The following is a 16,815-nucleotide window of genomic DNA, read 5'->3' on the forward strand; positions in this document are numbered from 1 at the left end:
GATCTCTTTGAAGGGGAGTGTGATACTAGAATATAATTGTGACCTCTTGTCTTCTCCTTTTCTCTTGAGTTTTGAGATGACTTCAGCTGTCTATCCTGCCCTTCCCAGCCCATGTGATAATCATACTCATTTTTCCCAATCTAACCATAGGAAGATTTTTCCAAGTCTCTGCTTTTCATCATTTCGAACCACAAGGGCCAGAGTCAGATGGCAGGGAAACTTAAAGTGCCAGAAGGTGCCTTTTTCTATTTGTTTGTTTCATGGTACAGCGCACCAAGCAATGACCTGTGGCAACAGTGTCACACAAAACGGAGACAGGTTCACCCAATCAAAGAGAGGTTTAAAATTAACACAGATCCCTTCATTTCTTCCTGCAGGATCTGGGAAGGACAATTTCATGGGTGTCATAGTCTCCTGATTATTGTACCTCGTTTGCTTTAAAAGAATAATAAAATAAATAAATAAATAAACTTTCGTTGTGGGGTTCCTTTCTACGGTATTTACCTCAGAAAGAAACGGCTTTGCCATCCAGCGCAGTGGGAAACGCTACCGCTAATTTTATATCACTATTCCATCAACTCCCATATTCCATGCCCTATCAGCAATGTAACATAATGAAAGGTGGTGATGTATGGTTTCAATTTACACCACAAACTGAGCACTTAACTCATTTATCTTAGTTTACCTGTAATATATTGGTTTTTTTAAATCATGACACCATGGTACATTTGCCTTTAGTTTGATGTGCCTGATAAAATCAATAGTTCATTAAAAGATTTTCAAAAATTGTTAAACATGTTTCAAGCTCAGTGCTGGACTGATTCCACAGAGCTTCTTGAAGACCACTCGGGCTCCCTTCGACTGACTGCCAGAGACTCTCCACCCACACCAAGGGTATTCAGGCCTTTTAGGGATGGGTTCATGGTTGTGGTCACTTTCTCGGATGACGTCCCTACACCTTACTCAGAAAGTGATGCCAGCCTTAAATCATGACTGGAAACTGAATGAATTTGAGAATCATAAGGAATTACAGACTTGCATTTTGAATGACACCTGGAAAAGGCAGTTGAAAGAAGAGGGTCGCTCTCTCTCCGCCCACCCATCCCTCACCTCCACACCAACCAGCTCACATCAGGTTTTAAGTGTCCACGGGAACAGAAGTTGCTCCACAGAGCCACCAAGCTATCATGTGACCCTGTACTCCAGGAAATTTATGTTAACATTAATGGAGAGAGTAACAGTGGGGGGGAAGAGGGAGAAAGAAACTCAAAAACTTCTTCAAATTACACTTTAGAAGTGCCTTCTAATCTTAACTCAAACTGAATTTGGAAGCCCAAATTGATCTTCTAATAGGAAACAATTAATTTATCAATGTCTGAGAAATATTAATGAGTGGCAAGGAGTTGCACCTTATTTCTCTAGGTGGGGGGGGAGGGTGTAACAACAATTGTGCTGCCCAGTTTAAGCATATACTGCCAAATTGCTCCTAACCCTATCCTCAAAATATTTTTCTGGATAAGTCCATTTTGGATAAACTTCACCAGCCAACATTCATTCATTCATATTTATTGAGCGCTTACTGTATGCAGAGCACTGTACTAAGCACTTGGGAAGTACAAGTTGGTAACATATAGAGACGGTCCCTAACCAAAAATGGGCTCACAGTCTATAATAGGGAGACAGACAACGAAACAAAACATGTAGACAGGTGTCAAAATCGTTGGAACAGAGTTAAAACTATATGTACATCATTAACAAAATAAATAGTGAATATGTACAAGCAATAGAGTAATAAATCTGTACAAATTTTTATATATACAGGTGCTGTGGCGAGGAGAAGGAGGTAGGGCGATCAGCTATCACCTGTACCCTTTGGTGAGGGAAATATAACCAGAGGATGACAGAACCCACAAGAGCATCTCTAAATAGGCATGTAGCTTCTTCTTAAATAAAAGAAAAATTAAAACCTTTAGGTACCCTACATTTTTGGCCACATTCACTTTGCCCAGGAGAGGGGAAAAGTGGCTATTTCTTATAACTCTACATAGGCACTAATTATTTAATTAGGTTAATTCTAAAATCAAAATGATGCAAATTTTGCCTGTGACAGAAAGGGAAGGGTTGTGATGTGTATGTTAACAGTGACTACTCGTATGCTGTGTGACGGTAAAAGTGATTGTAATTTAGAATTCTGGAATTCCATTTAGAATGCCCGATCTGATCTTTCCTCTTTTAACCGCTTGGCATAACCGTGTTCGAGAGGACAGGTACAGGGATGCCTATATTTGGCAAATAATATGCAGGGGTTCCTAGATTATTTTAATTAGAATCACAACCATATATTATCAAAAATCAAGAATAATTAGCACATTCTTTTACCAGTGGAAAATATTCCTGCCAATTCAGTCAAAGCAGATTCGATATGATCAATAACCAGGAGTCTAGTCGACAGCACTTACGTTCCCATGAATTTTAACCAAAAGAAGTAATAATAAGTGACAGATATGGTTTCTGGTATTTTTAAATAAGCAAGTGAGCCTTCCTCAGCTATAAGCAACACTCTCTGGATATCAAAAATAATAACTGGTTTTGCAGCAATGCAGCATGGAAACACAAGGGTATAAGATATACTGTACTTTAAGCTCTGTTTGATGAATCTGAGCACAGTTCCTGGGGGATAGATTACTTTAAACCATGCTCTTTTACTTTCTAATCCTGACTTGATTTGATTTGTACTTTAATACAGCTGCCTGGCAATTCAACAGCAAATAGAGACTATTTATGTAATCATATTGTAAGTAGTGGGACGAGTAGAAACTCTCTAGAACCTTTTTGGAAAATAGTTTGTTGTACTTTTTATTTATTGAACAGCAGGGCTCCAGGCTTTCTGGTGCTCATTATAATTGGTTTTCTGCTTGAACTTTCAAAAACTGTCATGTCAATACTCAAACAGAATTTTTTTGCTTACTATATGGCTGTGGGCTCTATTTTCTCGTGTGCTACTTGACAAAGTTCTTGTAATACCTTAGAGGCAAAGTTCTAGAGTTTTAGTTGCTATTTAAGAAACTGGAAGTCAGAATTATGTTGTCTTTGGTATTGTTCGGGAGTACCTCTCTCTACCCACTCTTCTCAAAATAATGAATTAAACCAAGCCATTGTTCCTTTAATATAACACCCCATAAATGCACCCCCAACCTAGGGTTAGGTAACCTGTTGTTTGGTCGGGGGCAGGGGGAGGCTCGGTTCTTAATTCACTCATTTTAAACATGCTCATTTACCTGTTATTTTGAGGGAATGAAACTTGTAAGGAGAATTGTAACTGCACTGAACCATTCAAAAACTCCTTTGAGAATCAGATTGCCATTTTGTAACAAATCCTGCCCTATCTCCAAGTGTTTCACCTCCCGCACCTGTGCTGGAAGTTGGGTTTTTTTGTATGCTTGTTTTGTTTTTTTATGTCAGACTGTCCTATTCCTTCAGGGGGAAATCATGGCGAAGAGCAAAAACCACCCACCCGTACCCACACACAAAATTTTGGACAGCTACACTTTGGACAACATGCAGCATAGCTCCACTAGTAATGTATTTTCAAACTTTTGAAAAACATGAAAATTTTTATTTCCAAAGGAGTAGCCTGTCCCATTAATTTTTTGATTAGAAGGAGATCACTTGTGTACTATAGGATTATTTGTAATGATTTTCTATGTGGCTAGAACAGAGATATTTGGAGGTGGAAAATTCATGCTAGAAATTACAGTCCAGTATTTTGTTATTTTTCCCAGCATTTTTCATTCCTGCCTCTGTAAAGCTGTCTCAGGTTTTCAGAGCTATGTAAGAGAATTTCTAACCTCAAGTTGAAGATATAGCACTAAAGACAATCCAAGAATACCTGAGAGAAAATGCTAGTTATTTTAATAATTCAAAGCAGGAGAGCTATATTTAAGGCTTAATTCAATGATGTGTTTCATGTTTTAATCAGTACATACATAGGTTTTCTAAATAGTGAAGTCACACTCTGACCCCTCTTTTGCATTGATAACTAAACAATATCCTTTAAAAAATATCACAGAAGGACCCAGACACAGCCCTCTGGCTATTAAATTAAAACTTGATATTTTGATTCAGTTCTGTTTCATGAACAGCCTAATTTTTCTGATTAAACTTGTGACTGTCCTTGCAGAAGCAACCTTTCATCCAACACTATTCCAGGTGCTGCTTTCTGAACTGCCTTGCTCTGTGATCCACCTCCCCCCACCCCTCTCCTCCACCTCCTCCCCAAAGGTTCACTGACAGTGCAAGCGATCCTCCGGATTCACGAGCTTCATTTAAATAGTACACAATCAAAGAAATGTGTCTGCGATGGAGAATAATCACCACGGTAAAGCTGCCGGTACCTAAACAATTTTGCAACCACAACCGGTAGTTTAATTCTTGGCAAAACATAGTGAATGCAGCAAGCGGCAAGTTATTGTTCAAGCATCTTGGTAGCCTTTCTGCCACTTACAGGGAGAAAAATGACCCCGTCTGGTGCTTTGTGGAGTCTTAATATATAATTGAGCAGTATGGAAAAATGTACATTTAATTATTATTAAAGGTTATTGATGCGACACATTAAGAAGCCAAGAAAAAAGTCCTTTAAAAACACTGTAGGAATATGTAGCAAGATGAAAAGGTAAAGCTACAAACCTAAGAACTTCAGTAAATGGAAAAGAAACATTTTTGTACAACAGGCAGCACTTTGGGTTTTAAGCTTCTGCTGGGCTCTATTATTTATTTCAAATATTTATCCAGAGCAGATTTGTACATTGGTGCAACCAGAGCTGACTGGAAAGAGTCATGGCTAACTACCCTCTGATATGCAGTTTGAGTTTTGAAAATATAAGTTTGAGAATCTCCTGTAGAGGTTTAACATGATTCACATTTAAACCTATGAAATGCATTCAACTCTCAGCTCACAATACATATTCTGCTATCTAAAGATGGAAGCCCACACACATTAAATAACTTTGGCTTCTATGCTTTCACAAATCTGTTATATCTTAGCATAAGAAATTCGGGGGGAAAAATAATTTTGCCTAATTTATCTTGGAAAAGTATCATGTAGGAAATTTACCTATTCAGGAAAGTATCTAGTTTGCTCATTCAATTGAAAAGATAAATCTCTTATTTTCTTCGCTGAAAATGGTTTTCTCTTTTCTTTAAGGAAATGTGAACGTATCAACTAAAGAAAAGGAAATCTTCAACATCCCACAGTCCAATCATTTCCAGTTGCAACTCAACTTCACAAAGAGAACAGAAGACATATCTGTTTCTATGGCTTTGGTTCCCAAAAATATATCAAGGCTACTCTTTTAGTCAACTTGGAAATTTATATACTATACACTAACCCTCCTTTAATATCCTCTCTCTCTTTCCTCTGGGCATTTATTGCTGTTCTTTCTAGTTCAGTAACCAGTGAGCAGAAGGTTCATTAAAACTAATTGAATTGGAAACTTGTCTGCCCTGGGAAATGTTAACTCTTTGTTGTTATCTGTAGGAAATTCCTTTTGTTGCTTTGAATTAAATTATTGGCTGTATTAATGTTCCCAACAGCAGGTTAAAAGCTATTTCCATTTTTTTAGTTTATCTAGACAGCAAGTTTCAGAAGGATGTCCTTAAACTGTTGGAATTTTAACCAGAGAGAGTAGCATTCTCTACAACGAAGTGAAAAGCAGTTTTGATACACTGCTCATAAACAGCAAAAATGCTGCTCTGTTAACTCTTATAGTTCTTCTTAGTACCTGCTAGATTGGCTGGAAATAAACATAGAGGTTTCTATTATGGCTCATTCTCAACTGGTAAAACAAATAACAAAAGTGTAAGTTAGCAAGTCAATGTTAGTTTAATAGGGATTATCAAGCAACGTTACCACTGCATTTGTTGCCACTGCAAATTTGAATTGAACAACCACCACAGTGAAAAGATTGTAATTAGTCTTCATGATATAGTGAACCTAGTGTTAACTTTCTATAGGTAACCCTTCAGAAATTGGGTTTATAAATGCATTAAGGGTTTAGGACAGAGAGAGAGAGAGAGAGAGTGTGTGTGTGTGTGTGTGTTGGAATTGTGTGGAGCATGAAAATATTGACAAAATGAGAACACTTGATAGTAGTCACAGTGGTAGATTTTTGCCAGCTTTAAAAATCAATTGAAAATAACAGGCAACCCACTGTTGCTAATAAAAGTAAATATTTATGACTGATTTGACTGAGCTTCAATACCAGTCAATCACTTTCTAAAGGATCTTTGCAATTCATTAACCTCTTTTTACCGGCCTGGTCCCTGTTGGTATTAGCCATTAAAAAAGAATAAGGGATGGGGGGAGGGGAGTTGGATTTTTCCGTTCTCATCATTCATAGCTTATTTGTTCATTCCCTCCATTCCCAAGCATGGCTGCTAAATTGATTGTCTGTTTAGTCATATGAATGATAAAGTAGCTCTGTCAGCAAGATTGAAAGCACCCATTCATTTCTGAAGAAGGTGAGCTTCTCTGATTCAGCCACAACCCGAAATAAAACTACTTTCTAGAATGTCTTCTGTCGTTGGTAACTACATTCAGGTTGTGATAGAGTCAGAAATGCCTTCCTTCCACTTAAGATTTCTTCCTAGAAAATTCAGGAAAGAAGCTATTTATTCACACCTGCTCCAAACTTGTTGACTTTCCCTGGGACATCTTCTGCCCCTGCCAGGGCAAAGGGTGAACATTAGCTGCACCGACATTGCAAGGGATGCGCGAATGCATTTCAATTTTTCCTAAAACATCTATTTACTTGAGAACTAACTCCAAAAGGTGAACTTTCCAAACAATTTCCCACATAAGCACTGAGTAAATAATTTCAGTGTGCAAAAGGAAATGTCAAAATTCCCCAAGATTTTTACCTGGGAAAAGGTAAGTTAAGCATCTTCAGAAACTGGAAAACAATAGCTTGTAGATTTTTTTTCTCTCTCTGAAAATGTTCAGAAAAGCATAACTACCTAAAATTATATATGGAAAGTGTGTTTCCTTACAAAGATATTCGGTGATGTATTACAGAAGTACTCTGAGTTGCTTTAATTGCCGTTGTAAGTACATATTTTGTCATTGAATAACAGACCGAACAGACATGTAAAACCTGCATAACTTACCAGTATGTGTAAGTTAAAGCCACCTCAAGGCAGCCTTAAATTATACATCCTCTGTGAAGACAGAGCTCCTTTTATTAACTGTCTCAGCACCACTACGCATGCACCATCCAGGGTCTGTTTATTAGTTAGATAGACATTTTACTTTTCCTCAGAGAAGCTCAAGGTGCTACCCAAGGAACTTTTACCATGAAACATTTTGTTTACAAAACTGGGAAAAATCAATGGGTGGGGGGCCATTGGGATCTGGGAAGGGAACAAAAGTAGTGGTCTAATTGGAGATGAAAGGGAGGGGAGGAAGAGTAAACTGAAACAATATATCCAGGTTGAACCCTGAAGCCACTACATGATTGGGTGCTGCGGGGTGGGAAGATGTAAGGACCATATCATCTGGAGTTTCTGGACTATCAGGACTCCGGGGTCCTCAGAAGCCTTCCCAATAGACATAGCAGCCTCCCTTTTCGTCCTCCTTCAGCCTGACCCTCAGGAACTTCTCCCTAGGCTTAAGGGTGAGAAATTAGAGTGCCCATGGACCAGCCCCATCCCAACCAGCAAACCCCTGTTATACAGTGCTCTGCACACAGTAAGTGCTCAATAAATACAATTGAATGAATGAATGAATGAATGTACCATTGTTGGTACCGAATCTCCTCCCTCTACCATTCTAGCCCCTTTAGACTGTGAGCTCCCTGACAATTGCAAACAGATAATAATAATAATACCTGTGGTATCTGTTAAGCATTTATTGTGTGCCAGGCACCACAGGCTGGGGTGGATACAACCAAATCGGGTTGGACACAGTCCCTGTCCCACATGGAGCTCACAGTCTTAATCCCCATTGTACAGATGGGGTAATTGAAACACAGAGAAGTTAAGTGATTTGCTCAACGCCATACAGCAGACAAGTGGCAAAGCCAGAATTAGAACCCATGACCTTCTTACTACCAGGCCCGTGTGCTATCCACTATGCTATGCTGTCTCTCTAATCATAAGTCTCTACTAGATGCAACTTAAATCTTTGCTAATAAATGTTATTATGGATTGGTACTGTGCAATCCACTATCACTCAATTCTATTTAATAAGAAGAAGAATAAAGGTATTTGTTAAGTGTATACTATGTGCTAAGCACTGTTCAAAGTGCAGGGGTAGATACAAGGTAATCAGGTTGTCTCAAGTGGGGCTCACAGGCTTCATCCTCATTTTACAGATGAGGTAACTGAGGCACAGAGAAGTTAAGTGACTTGCCCAAAGTCACATAGCTGACAAGTGGCAGTGGTGAGATTAGAACCCATGACCTCTGACTCCCAATCAATCAATCGTATTTATTGAGTGCTTACTGTGTGCAGAGCACTGTATTAAGCGCTTGGGAAGTACAAGTTGGCAACATATAGAGATGGTCCCTACCCAACAGTGGGCTCACAGTCTAGAAGGGGGAGACAGAGAACAAAACCAAACATATTAACAAAATAAAATAAATAGAATAGATATGTACAAGTAAAATAGAGTAATAAATCTGTACAAACATATATACATATATACAGGTGCTGTGGGGAAGGGAAGGCGGTAAGGCGGGGGGATGGGGAGGGGGAGGAGGGGGAGAATAGAGTAATAAATCTGTACAAATTTATACAACTGTCAGTTATAGGACTTTGGGAAAGTCACTTAACTTCTCTGTGCCTCAGTTACCTCAACTATAAAATAGGGATTAAAACTGTGAGCCCCGTGTGGGACAACCTGATCACTTTTTAACCTCCCCAGCACTTAGAACAGTGCTTTGCACATAGTAAGCGCTTAATACCATTATTATTATTATTATTATACAAGTTCTTTCCACTAAGCCACACTGCTTCTCCATTTCTTCTCAAAGTCGAGGCTCATCCGCCTTTCTCAGCATCACCTCACTGCGGGCAGGGAACCTGCCTAACAACTGTTATATATCCCAAGCTCCTAGTACAGTGCTCTGTAGACAGTAAACAGTCAATAATTACCATTGATGATGGATTGCAGTCTACCTACCTGCTTGTCAAAAGGTGATTGGCACACGATGCTCACACTCACTACCTACATCAGGGGAAGCTAAATGCAACTTTGCCTAAGGCCAGTAGGCCCAAGGGTGTCCATGGTGATGCGGTAGGAAATCAGAAACAGAACCGTTATCCATTTCTGGGTAAGTCGCTTGTTGAGATACACTCATGAGGCAGGATATTCAGTGGACTCATTAACTTGGGGACTTCCCTACGGATATCCTCTACTGTAGATTTTGAAAAGCTGGAAAAATGGAAATTACTTCAAAGCTCCACTCTACGTAAATGTGGCTCTCCTTTATTGAAAGGGCAGCAAAGACCAGTCAGACAGATATTGGGTTCAGAGGTGAATTTCCTGCCTTTCCTGAAGAGGAGAAGAGATGGGTGAAACCCAAAGCTCAAGCCCAACTATAAAGAACCAGTGCTTAGAACAGTGCCTGGCACATAGTAAGCACTTAATACCATAAAAATTAATAAATCAATAAAAGAACCAAACTAACAAAAACCAAGTCTATCCAGCTGCCTGTTCACATTTCCCAGAATATGGAAATAATGAAGGTGACCCATCTCTTTCTCGACTAAGGGTTTCGCAGATTAGGATCTTGGATGATTAAAATTCACCTAAGTGGTATCATGTCAAGCAAAAGAATCCAATGTCTGATCCAGCATTTCCAAGGAAGAGTAAAAAGAAAGACTGCGCTAAAAGGCAGGATGGCTGCTTGGGCTGAAGCACTGGTACTGCACAGGTAAAACCTGCATCACCATGAGGTCTTGAGAAGGTCCCCTCATCTCTATGTCCCTGAAACCAAGAGAAGATTGCAGAACTGATGACTCTCTCAGGGTTGTAGGAAAGAGCGACTGAAAAAAATGGGTGGAAAACCACTGAAAAAAGAAACTGCTCGGCATTTCATTCAAAGTAGTGAATGCAAGTTAATTCGTTAAGAAAAGTAAGCCAAATTACGTGGACTTGTGGGAACCGAAAGATAGAACCGAGGTGATATTTTTGTGGATTCTCAATGCTGAAACAGGACTATGAACGTATTTTAAAGAATGAAAATAATCGCAAAGTCAGGGCTATAATACAAATAGCTTTAATTGAGGGTGGCAGAGTGATTTTTCAGGGATTCTTTATGCGGCCACAGATTCTTTTCAGTTTGAGTTGGGAGGGGAGAAATGGAGCGGGAGAAAGCCAAGAGCAATGATACTAATTTTGCTAGTATAATATTTCACTGAGGTTGTCTATTCCAAAGGTTTTGTATTGTAAATACCGGGGAGCTGAAGAGTCCGTTTTGTAAGTAGAAACCTCCGGGGAGCGTTTTGCATCGAACAGGATTACAAGAGGCATTGGGGTTATTGTAATAACTGCCTTGGGCAAGATTTGTAGCACTTAAGGACTCTCAGACCAGACATCTCTATCTCTTCTTTCATTCATACTTTCAGGCCATCTCAGTTGGAGGCTAATAAAATGCATCGTGATTAACTATATGGGAATATGTCTACTTCCAATGACCTTTGCTCTTTAATCATTTGTACCTACAATATAAATGGAATAAAATGTCATTTGAACCCAATATTCATCCCACCCTCTTAGAGCAGGAACCACTTCCTGTGTCACAAACCAACAACTTCTTCAGTTGAACAATTGACTGAAATGGCAGGATACAAAGTGGATTCTGATTCAGTCGGCATACGTCATTTAAAGAGGGAAATTTTCCTTACTGAGATCTTTTGATTGAACATTTGAAAATGATCTAGCACATTTCAACAAATCCATCATGTAGCCAGACCTAGTTTTTCCACTGAGTACCTCCTCTGTATTTTAGGTCTTAACAGGGGCTTGCCCTCCCCTGGTTTTTAAGATGGGAAGAAGCAAATTTGCTAATAGAAATAAGCATGAAGTGGAGAGCATGGTATTCATTATTGGTAATAATCATGATATTTGTTAAATGCCTACTATGTATCAAGTAATAATAATAATATTAATTGGTATTTGTTAAGTGCTTACTATATGCCAAGAACAGTATCAAGTACTGCAGTAGATACAAGATAATCAGGTTCCTCAGTGGGCTCCCAGTCTGCCCAGCTTTGTAGACAGAGTCTGTGCCTGGGAGTAGACCTCCTGGGTTCTAATCCTGCCTCCGCCACATGTCTGCTATGTGACCCTGAGCAAGTCACTTCACTTCTCTGGGCCTCAGTTACCTCATCTGGAAAATGGGGATTAAAAGAATGAGCCTCATGTAGGACAGAGACTGATTACTCTGTATCTACCCCAGCACTTAGAACAGTGCTTGGTACATAGTAAGCGCTTAACAAGTACCATTTCTATTAAGTAGGATGGAGGACAGGTTTTGAATCCCCACTTTGCAGACGAAGGAACTGAAGCACAGAGAAGTTGAGTGACTTGCCCAAGGTCACACAGCAGGTAAGTGGCGAAGCCAGACTTAGAACCCAGACTCTCTGATTCCTAGGCAAACACTCTTTCCACTAGGCCACGCTGCTGCTCATTATATTAAACAATAAGGTTAATACCATAGAAGCAGATTGGACATTCTCATACAAGGCTCGCAGTCTAAGAAGGGAAAAAAGGGATTTTCTTCCCATTACACATGTGAGATAACTGAGGCACAGACAAGTTCAGTGACTTTCCCAGGGTAACACGGTAGGCAATTGGTGGAGCCGGGATTATGATCCAGGTCCTCTGATTTCCAGACCTATGCTGTTCTGGTTTAAATAATCATGCTGCTTATTTAAGAGCCCAACCATAAACTATCAATAAAAGCAATTAAATACAAATAGAAGAAAGGAAAGTTTATGCTGGAGATCAAGGAAAGGTCCACTGCACTATTTAGACTGTTCTTCTGAGGAAAATGATGGGAAGCACATTGGTTGAGTTATTACAAATAGGCTGAGCAAAACCCTTGAAAAAAACCTGAATGGAACAATAAGCTTTCTCCTCAGAGATGATGGAAGGAGTGGGAGAAGCAAGAGTCTTTTCAGAAAAGCATTTAAGGAAGCACCTATCTGGTTGACTAGTGCACTGGTAATAATTTCCTTGGAAGATGAGGATCCTGTAGTTTCCTACGAGTTCAGATGATTAGATTGAGATGTTCCTGCTGTCCCCCCCAACCCCTCCTCTGAGCCCCCAGTAAACCCACAAACTTCTCCATCTTCCTTACTTCTTCCGAACTGAATAGAGTGAAGAGGGTTAAGGACAGTGAGACTCCCTTCCATTCTTCGAAAGTGGTTTGAAATAAAATTGCCTGGTCGTCTAACAAAGACCTATTAGAGATATACTTGTGGAGGGTAAGAAAAGGACTGCTGAATTCAGAAGCGACCCATATTTTTGCTTTCTAAATGGTTGCTATATGGCTCCTGCATCCTCTTTTCCTGAGACCTAAAGAATCAGCAGTGGTAGTAAAGGAGAATTCTGGGAAGAATCCTCCTGAAAAGAGACAATCGAATTTCTAAGATGAAATAAATACATTCATAGCACAAGAGGGGCTCTTAAAATCATTTGGTTACATTTCAAGCTTCAAGATGGGGTTTTTCAAACTGTATAAATTCAGTCCCTTGACTCTCTAAACCTGCCTTCCAGGTAAGCATGAAATACTAACTAGTCCACAAACATTTATATCTGTCATATTTCTTTACCCTGCCCCCCCAACACAGGCATTACCTGGTCAATTAAAATAATTACAATCATATCCTCTACTGTGAGATCAACTTTTATCATTGATTCTCCAACCGAGATGTCCTAACCCGTAATGAAGTCAGTATTTGGGCATGAGGTGACACTTTCTGCATCTCAAATCCAATGCGTGAAATATGTAGAGGACAAAGGAGATTAAAGGTATGGTGAGTTCAACTGGTGTGATCAGAAAGCACCGTGGGCCAAAGAAATAATAATAATGGATCATTTTGGTACTTATTAAACAAACGTTTACTATGTGCCAGGCACTGTACTAAACACTGGGGAGGTGGATACAAGCAAATCGAGTTGGACACAGTTCTAGTCTCACGTGGGGCTCACAGTCTCAATCCTCATTTTATAGACGAGGTAACAGGCTCAGAGAATTTAAGTGACTTTCCCAAGGTCACACAGCAGACAAGAACCCTTGACCTTCTGACTCACGGGTTCTTGCTCTATCCACTACACCAAAATGGTTCGGGACCCATAAGAGACAAACTTAAACCCTGGTGCCGTGAACTGCTCAGGGGTCCCAGGGCCAACTGTCAGGCCTGGTGAGGAGCAACTGGGAACGACGGGGCTCTTGCTGAGCAAAGGTTGCACCCAGTTCACATGTCCAAAAGGTAGCCCCAAAACAGCACCAAACAACACCAGAGCTGACTCTAGACTGTAACCCCTTGTGGGCAGGGATGTCTCTATTGCTAAATTGTACTAAGTGCTTAGTACAGTGCTCTGCACATAGTAAGCACTCAATAGATACAACTGAATGAATGACTACAGTCAAGCCACAAACCAATGCTATCTTTTTCCTGTCCTCCTCCCCATCCCACCCTGCCCTACCTCCTTCCCCTCCCCACAGCACTTGTATATATTTGTACAGATTTATTTCTGTTTTACTTGTACATATTTACTATTCTATTTATTTTGTTAATGATAATGATGATGGCATTTATTAAGCACTTACTATGTGCAAAGCATTGTTCTAAGCCCCGGGGGGTACAAGGTAATCAGGTTGTCCAAGGCGGGCTCACAGTCTTCATCCCCATTTTACAGATGAGGGAACTGAGGCCTGGAGAAGTGAAGTGACTTGCCCAAAGCCACACAGCTGACAATTGGCAGAGCTGGGATTTGAACCCATGACCTCTGACTCCAGAGCCCGGGCTCTTTCCACTGAGCCACGCTGCTTCTCTATAGGTGAGATAAGTGAGATCAAGGTACGTTGAGAAGGTTAGTATTAGAGGAGCAAAGTGAGCAGACAGGATTGTAGTAGGAAATCAGTGCCTCTAAGACATATTCACATGGAAGACCAGCTGCTACCTTAAACTAAACATATCTAAAACTGAACTCGTCTTCATTCCCCAATCCACTCGTCCATTCAACTTTTTCATAACAGTTCAACTTCCATTTTTGGTATTGATACACTCATTCAGAAGACTACATTCTCTACCCCTCCTCAAGCCCTCCTCAAAGTGGTGACAACCTGAAGAGGGGGGTGTCATCACCAAATTAAATTTTAAGAACAACAAAATGTTTTGAAACCCTGGATTGACAGAGATCTAAAGTGACTTTTGGTTGGCGCTGGTTGGCCAGCTGCTTGTTGCCTATGAAGTTTCCTCATTAGAAACTAGAGACATTCCCCCCTCTAGAATGGAAGCTCCCTGTGGGCAGGGATCGTGTCAACCAACTCGACTGTATTTTCCTAGGTGCTTAGCACACAGCACTGCACACAGTAAGAATTCAATAAATACCATTGACTGACTGTGGGCAGGGACCATGATGACTCATCTTCCCTGCATCTTCCCCCCAGCACCTCATAAGATGCTCTGAACAGAAAAATGCACTTCAAAAACAATTGTGTTGCTGAAGATAGTGATGACACTGTTCGCCTCCATCATTCATTCAATCATATTTATTTATTTATTTTACTTGTACATATCTATTCTATTTATTTTATTTTGTTAGTATGTTTGGTTCTGTTCTCTGTCTCCCCCTTTTAGACTGTGAGCCCACTGTTGGGTAGGGACTGTCTCTATATGTTGCCAACTTGTACTTTCCAAGCGCTAAGTACAGTGCTCTGCACACAGTAAGTGCTCAATAAATACGATTGATGATGGTGATGATATTAAGTGCTTACTGTGTGCAGAGCACTGTACTAAGTGCTTGGGAGAGTACACCAACACTGCTGCTTCTCTACAGCACCAAATACAGCAAGAAAGGATGAGGGCTACTCCACAAGAAGTTAAACTTCTTTCATAGTTTCAGTTACACTTATATAGCTGAATAATTAGCAATGATATTCAAGTTCACCTGTGCACCTCTGGAGCAGAAGAGTTCCATACAAATATGACCTATATTTGTTCAGCTCCATGGAAACCATTTCACTCCATTTTCCACACACAATTTACATAAAACTAAGGGAGTAGGTAAGAGCTGTGAAGTGGCACCACCACGAAAGGAACAATAAGATGGAATTCCAAGCTGCAAAGCGGCAGAGAACCCAGACATATTTACTGAACACACAGAGTCACCAAGGCGAGCAATCTGGGAATGCGAACTAGTCTGAAATTGTATCAAACGTAACAAAAGGGAAAAGTGACACCTTTCTGAGTGATTTTCCCCTTCACCCTCACAGGCACCTGAGCAAGTTCAAGTCTCTTTTATCAAAGAAAAGAATCTTGTTTACACAGTATAAGCCAAAATGGCCTGTGAAGAACAGCAATAGCACACGTTAACAAGCAATAACCTGAAAACTACATTGTGCAACATGGTCTCCACTGAAGAAACAAGGAGAGAATTGGGACAATCAGCTCATTCAAGCCAAAATCCATTTGGGCCTTCACTGCCCCAGGGAACTGAAGAAACCATGGAGGGGAGGCGGGGTTGCCAAAATTAGCTGGATGGCTGCCTCAATTATTCACTTCACCGGACCTTCCTGTTCACCTATAGCCAACAATGTGCCCTGAAAGGCAATCCTGAACTCCACACGTGGCCTGCTTTCCTCCCCACTATATTTGATGAAGCGGTCAACTTTGTGATTGTTGAAGCCTTTGCTGTTAAAAGTAGTTGTCTGAATGTACTCCGTCTCTTCAGGTTTTACACTCCTGGGGTACGAGTGCCACAGAGTTTTCATAATCCCCCAAGGCAGCTTTCCTTGTGAAGACTACTTATACTTCTGACCTCGGGAATGTTTGCACGAAGTTTTTGTTCCATTTGGGGAAAAACTGTCCTCACATTTCTGTGACGTGGAGTTTAAGAAACATGGGCACTCTCTGCCCTTAGACTAAAAGCTGAATTTAGTACTGACACTTCCGTATTTGTCAAGCGCAGGCTATTGCACAAACCACACACGTTGTAAAGGGGAAAAAAGAAACTGCTTCATCCAGTTTTTCTGCCTCGGGGCTGAATCGGATACACCTCAGTTTCAATTGTAAGCCTCTCCCAGGATATGAACTCCTACCAGTGACATCAGCAACCTTGTCTCAGACTAGTATATTTTCAAAGACTGACAGCTTGAACCTAATGTCCCAACCCGTTTCTAGAAAAGCACAGAGAACGGAACTCATAATGGAACTAGATTAAGAGAAAGGATCCCTCTTGGAAATGTCTCCAGGATTTACTGATTAGACACAATGTAGGAAGAAAATGAAGTAAAGCTATGGAATTTTTTTTTAGTTTATTTCTTATTTGCTTCCAGAGAGATGAATTTTTAGAATTAATTAATTCATTCAACTGTATTTATTGAGCGCTGTGTGCAGAGCACTGTACTAAACGCTTGGGAAGTACAAGTCAGCAACATACAGAGACGGTCCCTACCCAACAGTGGGCTCACAGTCTAGAAGGGGGGGACAAACAACAAAACAAAACTTGTGGACAGGTGTCAAGTCATAAAAATTAATGGAAATAATGCTAGATGAACATCATTAACAAAATAAGTATTTTGT

This window comes from Tachyglossus aculeatus, chromosome 9 (assembly GCF_015852505.1).
Source record: "Tachyglossus aculeatus isolate mTacAcu1 chromosome 9, mTacAcu1.pri, whole genome shotgun sequence".
Taxonomy (NCBI): domain Eukaryota; kingdom Metazoa; phylum Chordata; class Mammalia; order Monotremata; family Tachyglossidae; genus Tachyglossus; species Tachyglossus aculeatus.